We start from the raw sequence: 16,862 nt of genomic DNA, 5'->3' as shown, positions 1-16,862 counted from the left end.
TATATATATAAGCATAGGAGTAGCTATGTGGTAAGTTACTTGCTTACCAACCACATGGTTCTGGGTTCAGTCCCACTGCATGGCACCTTGGGTAAGTGTCTTCTACTAAAAGCCTCGGGCCGATCAAAGCCTTGTGAGTGGATTTGGTAGACGGAAACTGAAAGAAGCCCGTCGTATATATGTGTGTGTGTATATATATGTGTGTCTGTGTGTGTCTGTGTGAGTGTGTGTGTGTTTGTGTGTGTATGTTTGTCTGTCTGTGTCTGTCCCCCAACATCGCTTGACAACCAATGCTGGTGTGTTTATGTCCCCGTAACTTAACAGTTCGGCAAAAGTGACTGATAGAATAAGTACTAGGCTTACAAAGAATAAGTCATAGGGTCGATTTGCTAGACTAAAAAAGGCGGTGCTCCAGCATGGCCACAGTCAAATGACTGAAACAAGTAAAAGAGTAAAAGAGTAAAGAGTATATACACAAATATTTGTGTGTGTGTGTGTATGCATCTCTAACTGTGGAAAGAACCTATAGAAGAGGTAGACCCAGGAAGACATGGGACAAGGTGGCGAAGCATGATCTTCAAATGTCAGGCATCATGGAGGCAGTGGCAAGTGACCGAGACCTTTGGCGATATGCTGTTTGAGAAGACACGTCAAGCCAAGTGAAATCATAGTCGTGGTCAATACCACTGTCATGTAACTGGCACCCATGCAGATGGCACATAAAAACACTCATAGCGGTGGCACATAAAAAGCACCCATTACACTCTGGGAGTGGTTGGCATTAGGAAGGGCATCCAGCCTTAGAAATCCTGCCAAATCAGATGGGAACTTGGTGCAGCTCCCTGGTTTACCAGTTCCAGTCAAACTGTCCAACCAATGCCAGCATGGAAAGCAGATGCTAAATAATGATGATGATGGTATATTCAAATAATATACATCTAGTGTCACTGCAATTTGTATGTATTGGGTCAGCCCATAAATAATGTGGCTTTTTCAATTGCATGAACTAAAAGTCAAAGGGGGACTGGGTAAACTACCTGCATCAACTTGCTATAAAAGCAGGTAGTAATTTTACCTTGTCCTTATTCTTAGTGCAAGTTTTGAAGAGTGCAGTTCGATTTTTAAGTTATTTTTCCAAAGGAAGTGACAAAGGAGTATATTCAGCATATTTTACTTCATGACTTCAATAAAGGCAACAATACAACTGAAAGTGTGAGGAATATTAATGCAGTATATGGCGATCAGACAATAAGTGTATGCCAGTGTCAACGGTGGTTCCAGAAATTCTGAGCTGAAGACTACAGCCTAGAAGATGAGGCTCATCCTGGAAGATCTGAAGAGCTTGACGAGGATATCCTGCAAACCCTGGTGGAATAAAATCCCATCATAACTGCTGAGGAACTAGCCAAGAAGCTTGGAGTTGGTCATTCAACCAGTCATTCAAGTCAGCACTAGAAGAAAAACGACCATCTTTGGTTTCAAGACAAAAAGTGTTCTTCCATCAGGATAATGCTCGGCCACATGCAGTGAGGATGACATTCCAAAGACTGGAGCTGTTTGAATGGTAAATGATGCTCCACCCACCATATTTGCCAGGCATTGCCCCATCTGATTATTATTTATTCTGCAGTCTTCAAAATCACTGGGATGGAAAAAATATGAATTCTGTAGGCAAGGCCAGAACAGTACTGGAGGAGTATTTTTCATCACGGACAAGGGAATTTTCTACCAGATAGATGGAAGAGCATTGTAGAAAATGGAAGAGAGTATATTTTAGATTAAAAAAGAACTTTATCTTAATTTTGAAAAATAAAAGTATAGTAAAACCACATTATTTATAGGATGACCCAATATGTTGTTGGTTTTTATATTGAAATCTTCTTGGACTGGGTCAATCTATAATGAAAAAATATTCCATTCCTAAACTTCTATCAATTCAGGGAGCATGTAAGATAACATTATTTAATGTATCCTTTCCTTATTTCATTATTTAACACTCTACTGTTTGACTTCAGGGTGGTTTGGTCACTATTTCTAGCATGTTGAGTGATCACATTGAGGCTCCCTTGTCAGCTCGTGTGTATGTATGATTTAGTGTGAGCGAGGTGTGGTTGTATGTATTTTTAGAGATGTCTAAAATGATAAGCAAGAATTTATGTATTTAGCTATGTATTATGCAATATAATATTTTACAACTTGTCTGGTAATATAAACCTTTACAGTTTGCATGAAAGGTCTATTTTAGATGTTTTCTCTTGTATTAATACATATGACCTCAATTGATGTAATTAGAAATACCCCAGTTTCTTTCTCTTTTCTAAAGTAACATTTACGTGACTGCTGATTTTTCTCATTTTTTTATGGTTTTACTCATTAAACAGAGGATATAGTAGTATTGACAAGTTTTTTATAGTGTTTATAATCATGGTTGGGGGGAAAAAGATGAAATTGATGGTACCTGAACAAGAATTGATATTGATTTCATACTGAGGCACAAGTCCTTGAGTTTGTGGGGAGAATATAGTTATTATACATATCGACCTAGTGCTTGACTGGTATTTTATTTTATTGACTGCGGTGGGATGAAAAGCAAAAATCAATCTTGCTCGGATGTGAACTTAGAAGGTAAAGAATGCGAAGCGATATAGCTGACTAACAACAACAAGATATCTTGACTGACACTCAGAATATTTTCTATCAATTTATCGCCCTTACCTCAACAATTACCATATTTACTTGTGTATAAGTTGCACTCATGTATAAGCCTCATACCCAGTTTAGTGTTAAATCTTGATACAAAATTTTTCCTTTTCATAGTTTTAGCTTTGCCCCATGTATAAGTCACACTGAGTTTTTTCACTTAAAATTAACTATAAAATCATGTGACTTATACTGAGTAAATATGGTAATATCACAAAGGCTAATATACATATATATATATATATATATATATATATATATACACATGTGTGTGTGTGTGTGTGTGCACGCAGCATATATATAGGGAAGATGAAAGAGTCTAGATTGGCTTATATATTTATAGGCTGCAGTGAATATATTGTCATCTAAATTAAACAAAAATGAAAATAACACTGACATCTCATTTTAACAGATATATATTTACCAAAATTACATTAAAATATTTTGAAATACTAGAGAGTAAATTTATTCAATAAAATTGCCATTGGCTTCAACCATTGCCTCCAGATGACTTCAGGATCTCCTGCAACTCTTCTGGACGGTCTTCTTGTTTAAGTTGGTGAATGCTGCCATAATCCTCGCCTTCAGTTCATCTTTGATGCTACAAGAAGTTTTGTCGGTCTTTCACTCAACTGTACTTCACACATAATAATCAAGGGCGTTGCAGTCAGGAGAGTTAGGTGGCTAGATTTTAGGGGTGATGTGGTTGCAGAAATTGTCTTACAGCTATGACTGGGCTCTCCCGCTTATGTGGCATGGTGCAAAGTCCTGTTGCTGGACATAGGGTCTTCTAGCAGCCATCCTCTTGACTCACAGGAAGATGAATGGAGGCATAACGTCGCCATCACTAGTGATCACTCCAAACACCATAATGTTGACTGGATGTTTGATTTTTATCACTCTCAGTACATGTCCTCAGATTGACACCTAAGCACTCTGAAATGTTTGTATTGGAGCTTCCAGCATGAATGCTAAGTAGTACAGCATGTCATTTCCAAATTTCTGGCAGAGTGAATTGTGTCATGGTGCTGTTTTTCCCCCAGACGGTGCCCAACTGACCCTACTATACTGTGTAGCCAACAAAACCAAAAGCAAATAAATGTGCCCTAGCTACGAAATGGATGACCTATAATCCAGTTGGGGTGTTGCTGTACTTTTTTTAGGTTAAAACCACACAGAGATTTGAGTACAGCACTACAAATTAATAAAACATGTATAAATTATGATAATTATCAGAACTTACTGCTATGAAATATACTTCTCTATGATAATAATAATTATAATTCTTTTTAATTTTGGTACAAGGCTAACAATTTTGAGGGGAAGGGGGAAAGTCAATTACATCAGTTCCTATGTTTGACTGGTACTTTTGTTGACACAGAAAGGTTGAAAGGCAAAGTCAACTTTGGTGGAATTTGAATGTAAAGCTGGAAGAAATGCTAAGCATTTTGTTTAGCATGCTAATGATTCTACTAATTTGATGCCTTAATAATAATAATGATGATAATAATAATAATAATAATAATGATAATAATAATAATAATAACCAGCAATGGTTGAGAAGCTCAGGACTCAAAGCAGAGACTAAAGGATTTTTAATTGCTGCACAAGACCAAAGCCTCCCCACCAGAAATTACCAAAAACATATAATGAAAAGAAACATAACAAGTAACTGTAGAATATGTGGAGATGGACAAGAAACAATAAATCATATTATCTCTGGCTGCCCAGTCCTGACTAAGAAGGAATATATTCACAGACATGACAGAGCTGGGACCTATATACACTGGAAGCTATGCCAACATTATGGAATAACAACAGAAAAAAGATGGTATAAAAATACTTTATAGAGTGTACTGGAGGCTTTTTACATACCACTGGCAAATGAAATTACCAAGTGACTTGCAAGACAGGACCCTTCAAATGAGGGGTGGTGTAATATTGAGGGAGGTGACTTTATGCTATAAACAAGGGATATTCATTAAAGAATGTATCTATATTAGAAATAACTATTTTAAGGCTGGATACCCTTCCTGTCATTAATCATTATGCAGACTGAATGTATTGTAACCAATCAAATCCTGGAGGTATAATAAAATACATACAATAGAAGAGCCTTTCTGTCTCTACCAAGACTAAAGGTCCCTTGTATTCTCTACTTTTATATAAATTCATAAAAAAAATTTGCAAAGTTTTGTGATCAGTTCTACTTGATTATTAATTATTCAGATTTATTTTTGTCTTTAGATGATTCTAAAAATAAACCGTTTTCAAAGATGGATTTTGTTTAGTCATCTTCTATTGTTATTTTAACTACCCTACTATGTACAAGATTGTGTTTCTTTTACAAACTATCATAATAAGAACAATCAAAAAGTGGAGATACTTTTATGCGTGAGTTGGATGATTACATTTTTTATGGGTACAAACTAGTGTAACATTCAATGAGAAGTGTGCTGTCCAACTGAAAAGGGAACTACTTTTTGAAGACATTAGCAGAATAGTCAGAGCATCTGCAGGATGGCAAATTGGCAGGGTAGCAAGAGTGTTGGACAAAATATTTGTTTTGGCAGTTTACATTCTGAGTTCAAACCTCACCAAGGTCAATTTTACCTTTCATCCGTTCAAGGTTGATGAAATAAAACACCTGGGGTCAACGTTATCAATCAACCCCTTCCTCCAAATTTGAGATTTTCTAAAAATCAAAAATCCATTTTTAGAAAAGAACTCTGTCTTCTTGGTGAAAGTTTTAGTATAACAGTATGAGATTCTTTTGAGAAGTAACTATGGATGGTTGGTGTTAGCTATGGATCAAACTCTAAGGGTATAGAATTGTTAATGTAATTTTATCAGATGATTTTGATGCAAGATATGACTTGGCTAATGTTTAAGGAAACTATTCTTACTTTCCCCAAAGTTCTTAAGAATAGGACATGATTAGAGTAAGATACAGAATCAAGATCAATGGAAACTGTGAAACTGGTATTTCTTTATGGTCATAACCAATGCTTTAGAAAATCAAATGAGAGCAATAGACTTGTGTATGATCAACTCTTATTGAACAGAACTTTGTCCAAAGACATTTCAACTGCAACCATCCTGTCTATTTTCATACATAATATATCTGGTCCCATATTACCCAATTTTCCTTTCCATTTTAAGATGGTGGGATTATGATTTCAGAAAGATTTGGCTGTTATTTGTAGCTGGTCATGTGATCATATAGAAGGTCTCTCTGGAAGCTTTGTTTTCTTTGAGTACAGTACAAACAATTGTATGTTTCCATATCTTGAAATAAGTACCGAAAGGGCTTTATGTTATTGTTGTTTCAACCCAGGTAGTCTTTAACTGAGCTGACCAGCGGCATGTAGATAGTTGAATAGATACAATCCATGGGAGCTTCTACATAGTCACTTGACTTGTTAGCACTTGTAGCCAAACATCATCCAACTATGATAAAAAAATAGAAGGACACTATTGATAATGCACTTCTCAATTCATTAATCTAGAAAAAGAAATACTGACAGGTGGTCACAGCTGGGATGCCAGTTGAATAATGTAAAGTTGAATCAGAAAACAAACAGACTGACACACAAATCAATAGTAAACATGAGAAAAATTTGGAGGGTGCAAGTGTGCTAAAAATGAGTTGAAAAGTTACAAGTACTCTTGTACACATAGGAGTTGCTATTGTTTATTCTGTGTGAGTAATCTTATGATAGAGACCCATCTTTTTAGGGGAATCTTAGGTTATGTAATCTAATATGTAAATTCTTTTAAAAATGTAGGCTATTATTTGAGGGAAATTTGGCTGATATTTCTAGCCAGTTGAGAGACAACATGCAGGTTGCTACATTGGTTTGTACATAAAGGAGTTGAAGTGTTCGATAAGGATAAAAGCTAATAGAAACTATTAATGTTTGGAGTAGGTGCTAGAATATCATCTTGTCAGACCTTAGAAACTGAATTTGTTCTGCTTGATGGTTGTGTACTCAGAGTATTAAGGAATCTGAGATAGAAAAGACCAGTTCAGAAGTTATGTCAGAGAGAGCAGTTAGCAGCAAAGAGAATCGTGCATGTGGAAATTGTTACTACTATGGTACTGCACATGGATTGATCTACGCTGGAAGTGGTGAATGAAATAATCTAGGAAAATTAAAGGATATCCTTTTGGTAAAGAACCAAAATACAGGGCTCCAAAGGGTCACTTTATATACCAAATATTTTTTGCTATTTGAATAGATGTTTTGCATGAGGAGATTTGTATATAAATACCTTTCATTTGGGTCCAGTGAATAATTCCTGCAAGTGGTTTATGTTACATAATTTTTCTATATAACCACTTGTAAATCATTTAAAGAGATATATAGAACATAGATAAGCATTCTTATAAATAAAGACTACATTATTTCATTGGTTGTCATGAAATTATTATATTAAAGTGCATATGCTTCCATAATTTGACATAGAATTAGTGGAAATCTAATCTTTAATACCAGATATAAAGCCATATGGCTATGATATGTTCACACTTACAGTTTGCATTTTCAGACTGGAACACCATCTTGTCCAAAATATCAATCTACTGGAAGATAGCCTAAGACATGCACCCAGTCAAATACCCTCTTTTAATCACTTACCATATCTTTAATGGGTTGCTTCTCTGAGCATTGATACACTAAAGCTTTGACATCTAGCAGCTGACTTGGTAGAAGCTCACAGAATCATCCACCATCTTTCAAAAATAACAACTTTGGCCCCTACTTTTTTAAATTCAATATCTGTAGCTCCCTGGACAAACAACTTATATAAAATAAAAAAAAACAATGCAGAACTCATGACTTTCAGAACCATTTATCATGCTCGGAATTGTTGAAGCATGGAATAAATTACACACATCAGTTTTGTTTGCTATCATAACACTATATCCTCCAAAAATTATATGCTTACCAAAATTTGCCAACACAACTCCTGACATACCTATGCACCATTTCTTCTTTATAGCTCTTTTACTGTTCACTTTTCAAGTTTATCCAGTGTACTATGCATGCGCTTTTGGCTATCATTACTGTCTTTCTTTACATGACTTACTGCTGCTTTCTGTTCCTTTTTCACCCTTTTTCAATGAGTTATAGGGCATCTGAGTACTATATACAATAAGATCACTATTGTTGTTGTTGCTGTTGTTGTTGTTAATATCATTAAAGGCAACAAGCTAGCAGCAATGTTAGCATGCCGGGACAAAATGCTTGACAGCATTTCGTTTGTCTTCGTGTTCAGAGTACAAATTTTGCTGAGGTCAACTCTGCCTTTCATTCTGTCAGAACCGATGAAATGAGTACCAGTTTTGCACTGGGGTCAATGTAATTGACTAGTCCCCACCCCCAAAATTTCAGGCCTTGTGCTTTTAGTAGAAAGGATTATTATTATTATTATTATTATTATTATTATTATTATTATTATTATTATTATAGTGGTATGGTTCAGTGAAATTTTCATGTACAATAAGAATGCAGTGAGACTACTGTAGTTTCAGTACGGAAATCGAATTTAGAGGTTAAGAATAGAACAAATATATTACTTAAATGTGTTTAAATGCCAAAATTAAATTATTGCATCAACCAGAGACAGAAGGGAAGAAATTAGCGTGGATTTTCAGAAAGATCATTGTTTCTGTTTCTATATCAGTTAAGGTTGAAAAACAAATAAAGATGTGAGTGCTGAAGTCACTTCAAAAGTGAGTTTCAATTAAGGAATGAAAAATGAGTTAAGTAGGGTGTTGTCAATGATAAGCAATATGGGATTAAACAGCTGCTAATAGTTTGACTGATTTGAGAAATGTTAATTAGAAATGGTTATTGAAAAAAATAGTTGCAAAGTCTAACTTGAAGCCTCAAGTGTTGGGAAGTATTTGTTGCTTATGACAAATACTTCCCAAGTGGAAAACATCCATGGGATTGTGTATTCAAAGTGAGTCCTCACTCTACTTTTTGGAAAGTTGTATAACCTTACACAAGCAAACCTGTAGTGCAGAGTGATTAATTCAAGTGTTGCAAAAGAGCTGACTCTCCATAAGGCACTTAAAAGTGAAATAGCCCAATTTTGTATATTTGTTACAGAGCTATATTTTAAGGTGGAGGAGCAATGGCCCAGTGGTTAGGGCAGCAGACTCGCGGTCATAGCATTGTGGTTTCGATTCCCAGACCGGGCGTTGTGAATGTTTATTGAGCGAAAACACCTAAAGCTTGTTCTTATAGATTGCAGACCTATCCAGCTTATTTTAGAAATTAACTAAATCTATGAAGAAGCCAAAAATGATGTTACTTTGCTGTGCTGTATAAAAGAAAAAAAGATATCCAGTCTTTTTGGCTCATCATCAAAGAATTTCTTTGAATTAAATGAATAGCATAATTACTCATGTATAATATGAGAATTTAATACAAAACATCAAGGTCAAAATTGGGTGGTAGCATCATACTTGAGTTGTCAAAAGAAAAAGAAAAAAGATAAAAGATAAAAAGATCTCACTGATTTTTTGGTACAAAACGTGGTGGTCGCATTACAAGATGTACAAGAGTGCATAGTACTCAAACAAATAAAGCAATTTAGGTGATAAGTCTGAACTGAACAGATTATAATAATAATAATTCATTATCATAACAATTATCATAATTCATGTTCATCTCTTAGTGTTTGCTATTACCACTGGCTATTATGAAAAATAATGGATGAAATTGGTCTCCTTTACACTTGGTACAAAGATTCTTTATTTAAGAGATTTTTATTATGATATTGATACTATTTATACCCCTAATACCATAACAGGGTATGAATGAAGTGAATATACGTCAAAACTGGATTGTAGTTTCAGTAAACCAATAATATATTTATTTGTCACAAAAGAAAATATTGATCTCTTACTTTTGCCCAAGGCCACCTTCACAGAGTATTGATGAGTATAGTCAAACAGTTGATACCAAGGAAACTAGACCTGTTCTGTTTGGGCTATAATGATTTATAGTGTTCATCAAGTGGAATAAATTTAAGTTAAGTATTGTTGATTTAAATGATGTATAATTTTTTGAACTCATGGAGATGAAAAACAAAATCAACCATCGTGGGACTTAAACTCAGAATCTTGAGAAACGGAATTAAATACTGAAATATATTTTGTCAAGCGCTCCATGATTCATTCTGGTCTTCCACACCTTCTACAGGAAAAAATGTTACCAAGCTTGCGAGTCAGTTCAAACGTTAGGTAGGACAAGGGGAGAAACTCTGCATGACAGTATTCAAAATGTGATTATGTATACGTAAGCTATTGTGCTCACAGGAGAAATTTAAGACTTGTATTTTTTTGCAACCGCATCCCTACATGTCATTAACTTTTTTTTTTATGCTACGATTTCTTTTTAAATGTTTACGTTGATCGAATTAACATGTTGAATTTACTCATTTTTATAATTTATTTCAGTGAGGAAACAACATTGTGGTCGTTCAACTATCTAGAAATAGCAGCTAAAGCCACCCTCTCTAGTATCACACTTTCATCATCATCATTATCACCATCATTTAATGTCTGCTGTCGATGCAAGCATGAGTTGGACGGTTTGACCAGAGCTCCTAGCTGGAAAGCTGCACCAGACTTCAATTTGATTTGGCATGATTTCTACAGCTGGATGCACTTCCTAACGCCAACTACTTTACAGAATGTGCTGGATGCTTTTATGTGGCACCACACGATCGCTTTTACACGGTACTATATGGCTGCTTTCACGTGGTGCTGCACAAGTGCTTTTACATAATGTCACACGGGCACTTGTATGTGACACATCCATGAGTGCTTTTTATGTGGTACTGGCACACGTCTCTTTCAGGTTAATCCCCACCACCAGGAGAACCAGTCTTAACACTTCTGCTGTGGAGTATAGGTCTTCCTGAGTACAGCAAGGCACCAGGCACCTTCATCCTTTGTCATTTGACCTGAAAAGTTCAGCATCCTGTGGTCGTTCTTTAGTAATTTGTCTCATGTCTTCCTGGATCTCCCACCTCTACACATTCCATCTACTTTGAGAGATTGGCACTTCTTTAAGGAATTGACAGCATCCGTCAGTATCACATGACCAAACCAGTGCAGTCTTCTCTCTTGCACACAGCAATTAATTCCTCCTACGCCTAACTTCTCTCTCAAAAATACTAGCACTCTGTTGAACATGTACACTTACATTACACATCCAGCGGATCACACTAGCCTCATTGCTTTCTAACCTTCACATGTCCTCTGCATTCAGGGCCCACATCTCACTACAATGTAGAATTGCTGTCCATATACATACATCATATAATCTTCCTTTTACTTGGAGAGAGAAACCTTTAGTAGCCAATAGAGATAATTGCTCTCTGAATTTCCTTCATCTTTATTCTCTTATATACGGACAAGGCATATCATAAAAAAACAGAATGGTCCAAAATGGAATACTTTTGATCATGGGGCTGTTCATTTGGAGCCGACGTGAGACTAAAAAAACCACAACCGCTAAGGTAAGATAACTAAATTCATCTACTTTGCATTATTTGTATTTAACTTATGCCCTTCATTCCCTGAGAAAGATTGGTCATTGATGACTTTTCCCCACTGTTCTCAGTTGTGGGCAGTCTTTATTACTTCTCTCCAATGGGATCCCTATTTTCTCAGCTCTGCTTTAGTATCTCACCCTCAGCTATTTTTAGGGAGTCCTCTCTTCCACCTCCCTTATGGGTTTCAGATCAGAGCCTGACCTCTAATGCAGGATGTTGGTTTCCTAAAAGTGTGGTCCAACCAGACTCACTTGTACTTCAGGATCTGTTCTTCCTCTGGCACCTGCCCACCCCTTCTGCCATAGATCTTTATTTCTTATCTTATCCAACCTTCTGATTTGAAGAATTTTCTTGATGTTCCATGTTGCAGTTTTGGTGTTGCTCCTAATGGTCACCTTCACAGCTTCCTTTTGGATTTTGCTGCATCATGTCATCTGTATCTTTTTGGAAATGATTTCCTCTCCCAAGTCTTTTAGGTTTTGAACTGTCTTAGATGATTCGATAATTTTGATTTTTTTTTTTTCTAGGTAGGTTGTGCTGGCCCTATGCAAACCCATTTTTACCTCTGGGAAGAGATGCTCCATATTAATCTGGCCCCTATGCTTTGACCTGTCCAGCATGGGAGACCTTACTAGGAACTTGTACTTTACTGGTATTACTCTGAACATCACAGAGGCGCACAAACTATTACACTACAACAAGGACTGGACCATATGATGGATTATCTATATTTAGAACATTTTATAATAGTTTAGGCATGTGGCTTAGTGCTTAGGAGTATTGGACTCACAATTATAAGATTGTGGTTCAATTCCCAAATGAAATGGTGTACTATTTCCTTGAGTAAGACACTGGGGTCAATGTGATTGACTTTCTCTCCTCTGAAATTTTTGGCCTTGTGCCAAAATTTGAAACCAGTTTTAGGTTTCCGAAGTTTATTTTTATGTGATTAATATTTGTTTGCTGTAGCAATGTAGCTGGATTTGGTCTACGGTTAGATTTAACTTATAATACCTAGGATTTGTACATTAAAATTAACTTGAACTTTGAAACTTTAAAATATTTTTGTGATAGCTATGTTTCCTGCAGTAATAAATAAATAAATAAACAAAATCTTAGCTGTACAAGGAACTGACTTTTCTTTCTCTGCTATGAATCATCATCAAACCAAATTATGTTAGCATATGATAAAATAACCTGTATTTTAGAATAATAGAAATTTATAAGAAGTAGATGAATATATTTCAAAATATATTCATGGAACTGTTATCCTAATTTCATCATCATCATCATCATCATCATCATCATCATCATCATCATCATCATTTACCATCCATTTTCCATGTTAACACGAGTAAGATGGTTTGACTGGAGCTGCTAAGCTGGAGAGCTGCATTGGACTCCAGTCTATCTTGGCTTGGCTTCTAATGCTGGGTTCCTTTCCTGATGCCCAACCACTCCACAAAGTGTACCAGGTGTCTTTTACGTGTCACCAGCACTGGTGCCTCTTATGTGTCGGCAGCATGGGTGCTTTTTATGTGTCACTAGCATGGATGCCCATCACATGTCATCGACACAAGTGCCTTTTATGTGCCACCAGCATGGGTACCTTTCATGTATTTCTTTACAATCAAACAAATTAAATTAGACCAGATGTTTTTGACCTGGGTAATAATATCCTCTTGGGGATACTGTGAATTCACAAGGAGGTGGAAAATATCAAGTGGGTGTTATAGAAGGTGCTGCGTGGCACATAAGTTATCTTAGAAATAAAATATCTAAACCAGTTACAGTGTTTATACTTTAACCTAGTGTTTCTCAACTGGGATCCACATGACCCTTGGGGTTACACAAGATTCTGTTGTTAAAATTTATGTGCAACAATTTAGTTATACCTTCTCCCAAGTATAAAAAGTAATTAAATTTAATTGAATTTATCATTTAATGATTAAATTATTTAATTGTTCAATTTATTGTTTTGGTTTCCACACACACACGCACACATATATATATACATATATATATATATATATATATGCACACACACACATGACTATATGACAGGCTTCTTTCAGTTTCTGTCTACGAAATCCACTCACAAGGTTTTGGTTGGCCTGAAGACACTTGCCTACATGCCACACAGTGGGACTGAACCTGGAACCATGTGGTTGGGAAGCAAGCTTCTTACCACACAGCCTCGTGCCTAAGGTAACTTTTTTTTTTTTTTAAGGTAACACATAGCAAATGAGCTAAAATAATGAGTTCCAAAACTATTATTCAAATATTAACATTTACCTTGTTGACTAAGCAGTTTGCCTTTTCTTGCTTCTTAGAATAGGATTGCCATACGTCCATGCTTTTGAGAACATGTCCCAGATTTTGACTCTGAGAAGAAATTTAAAAATTCCCCCAAAATCTGGAATTTCTGCTTCCATCACTTAAAAAATTACACATACACACATATCTTTTATCTTTTACTTGCTTCAGTCATTGGCGAGCAGCCATGCTGGAGCACTGCTTTGAAGAATTTTTAGCTGAATGAATCAATCCCAGGACTTATTTTATAAAGTCTGATACATATTCAATTGGCCTTGTCAAAGTATCAACCCATGCCAGCATGGAAAATGAACGTTAAATGATGTTGTTGTTGATGATGATGATGATGATGATGAATATATATATATATAATATCAAGGGTAATTAGAAATTTCTACTACCAGTGGCCTAGTGTGTAAAAATTTAGTCCATAGACTATATATTATTCATATAAATACAGTGTACATTTAAACACATGAGGTATCCATCATAGGATTCCCTTCACGCTAGAAACTGAGTTTGGAACTTAGTTGTTCTTTCTAGCGTGAAGGGAATCCTACAATGGACACCTCTTATGTGTTTAAATGTACACTGTATTTAGATTTATATATAATGATGGGCTTCTTTTCAGTTTCTGTCTACCAAATCCACTCACAAGACTTTAGTTGGCCCGAAGCTATAGTCAATTGCCCAAGGTGCCACAAAGTGGGATTGAACCTGGAACCATGTGGTTGGGAAGCAAACCTCTTACCACACAACAAGAACTCCCAAAATCTTTAGTCTGCTTTGAGAGAGAGACCTTCCTAGATTTTGATGTATCATGCCTCTTGCATAGCTGAGGACTGCACTGTTACATTATATGCAGCATTATTGAGCCAATGAAGAAATCCATTGTGTAATTATTCCGCCTGCTAGAAATAACACCCGAACCTCACTCAAAGAACATCCGAATAATTTAGAGAAAGTATTAAAATATTTTATGGTAAAGATATTTATAACAATGATAACGATGACTTCAGTGATATGAGAAGTTAGTCCTCGTGACGACTTTACCGAAGATAAGGATTTTGTAGATATAACCAAGATCTGATAATGATGATGTGCACCACCGCCTTCATCGTCTTCGTTAAATATAACTTAAAGTTGATGTCATGTTCAAAAGTGTGATTGTGAAGCCGTTAGTCAGATCTACGACTAAAGGCGTTCCAACCGTGACCATTATTTTTTAGTCCTAGTTTATCTTAGACAACATTATCCGATGTATCATTTTTTAAAATATTGCGTGATTTGAGGGAGATTTGGCTACTATTTATTGCAAGCCGAGCGTCTACAAATAGGCTCTTTCGTGGGGTGACAATGACTGTTAATTTTGTTAATATAGCCAAACTAAATAAAGCTATAAATATTGTAAGCCTCAACGGTTTTTATTTATATTATTATTATAGCTTTTTAATGAATAGAATACAATAAAGTAATCGTAAGATCGCCGATTTAAATTCAATTAAATAAAAATTATCTCTTAACAAAGATATTGCCAAACACTGATCAATCGAACTGATGATCAAAAAAAGTTCCAATCATGGCCATCCCGTCCTTTGTCGTTCAAAGATATGTTTAGCTCGGTGTAACTAAGAGTGAGCTAACCCACGAAACCAAAGCGTATTCTTATTTTGAGACTTAAAGTGTACGTGAGCTTAAATAAAAAGTATTTATTAAAATTAAAACATTTTAAAATGGTTAAAAAATTAGTAATTAATTGTTTTGAAATTACATTAAAAAAAAGCAAAGAAAGTAGCTTTTGTTAAAGATTAGCTTTGCAGTTTGCTGTGAACGTACGTATAATATAAGCAAGACGTGAACTGGGTAAGACGACTGATGTTCTCTGTATATATTTGTTAATTATCATTAATAGAATTGTTTGTGGGAATTAACTCAGAAATTGTTTTTATCAATAAGATTTTCAATAAAATGTTTTCATTTTCGAAATCGCTCGAATTTAAATCATTATAAATTTTACTAGGAAAATATTCCGGTGTTTGCCATTATTTCACTTGTTTATTTCTTGTTTTTAAACTGCTAAAAAATATTTAAATAAATAAATGAATCGGCACTTATACTATTTTAAGTGCTTCTAATTTATTTGTTATGACCATGAAATTTATTGTTTCCAATTAATTATATCGATTGTGTTTATTATTATTATCATCGATACTTACTACAGAGCCACCCCTCCCCTCAATTTTATGTTTTGCCTTGTCATTTGCCGTCAATATTGTAACTAATTCTGACCATTTTTAGTCGTTGAAATAGTTCTGTTTGATTTGATTATTTATATTTATGAACCATTAAGAAGCAACCCTTTCAAAGAAAAAAAAAGTGTCAGCTGATCTGTGTTTAGTTCTTCAAGCATTTTTGTAATGTCGATAAGCATCGTCCAAGTTGGTCCGTCATCTTCCGAAGCATCAACTATTTTCTTTATACAGAAGATAATGCTGCCTGTCCTTTTTTACAGGACGCTATTTAAATAGGTTTTATAAATAAGAACAAAATTAAAATAAACTTCTGTAAAATAACCGGGCCTTTTTCTTTCAAAATATCGAGAAAAAAAAAACCTTCGAAGATATTTTAGCAAGCTAATGTAATATTGCAAACATAACAGAATATTGCAAAAGATTGACTTTACAAACGTTTAGGAAACTAAGACGAGAATATTCTCTTTATTTATCATTTATGAAAGAAACATGATAGAAAAGTGTAGGATAAATACGGATTGCAAACACTGGTTTTCTGCATGGAAGTGTGAGGGAAAATTTATATAGTCTAAATATCAAACAAAGGTTACTGTAATAACAGCATATTCCTACGCTTATATAATATACTTGTGTAATTTAATAACACACACACATATATATATATATGTATGTATATGCATGGGGAGAGGTGAAATCTCGTAACCCATCCAAGGTTTTTAAAACAAAATTTGTGGATGTTACATAACTGCAGTGACTACACAGGTACAAAGAGTTAAGGTCCTGGTGAAAATAGCTTGTAGATACTCTGATATATAATTTTAGAAGATTATCCCCTGTAATATTTTATACTGTGTGTGCGTGTATATAAAAATGGGGAAGGCCTGTTTATGGGATTACCTTAGGTTTCCCGTCCATAAAGGGTTTAGTTTTATGGCGTATCGTCAGATCCCAAAAACCTGTTGGCCCCATGACCTCTTTTATATATATATATATATATATATATATATATATATATAT

General features: G+C 35.1%; 1 protein-coding gene across 3 annotated transcripts in view; it reads left to right on the top strand.

Annotated features, from left to right (window-relative positions):
* The first annotated feature begins 13,463 nt into the window (after positions 1 to 13,463).
* The window catches only part of LOC106880733 (uncharacterized), a 20,355-nt gene continuing 16,956 nt past the window's right edge, over positions 13,464 to 16,862 (top strand). The window contains exon 1 of one of the 3 annotated variants that reach the window (XM_052968655.1): positions 13,464 to 13,485. The gene's annotated coding sequence lies outside the window, so the exon portion shown is untranslated. Of the gene's footprint in view, positions 13,486 to 15,360; positions 15,457 to 16,862 lie in introns of those variants that run through there. The other 2 variants (XM_014930813.2, XM_014930812.2) reach the window with 2 other exon arrangements.

This window comes from Octopus bimaculoides, chromosome 6, assembly GCF_001194135.2.
Source record: "Octopus bimaculoides isolate UCB-OBI-ISO-001 chromosome 6, ASM119413v2, whole genome shotgun sequence".
In the NCBI taxonomy this organism is placed as follows: Eukaryota; Metazoa; Mollusca; class Cephalopoda; order Octopoda; family Octopodidae; genus Octopus; species Octopus bimaculoides.
This window is presented reverse-complemented; position numbering and strand designations above follow the sequence as displayed.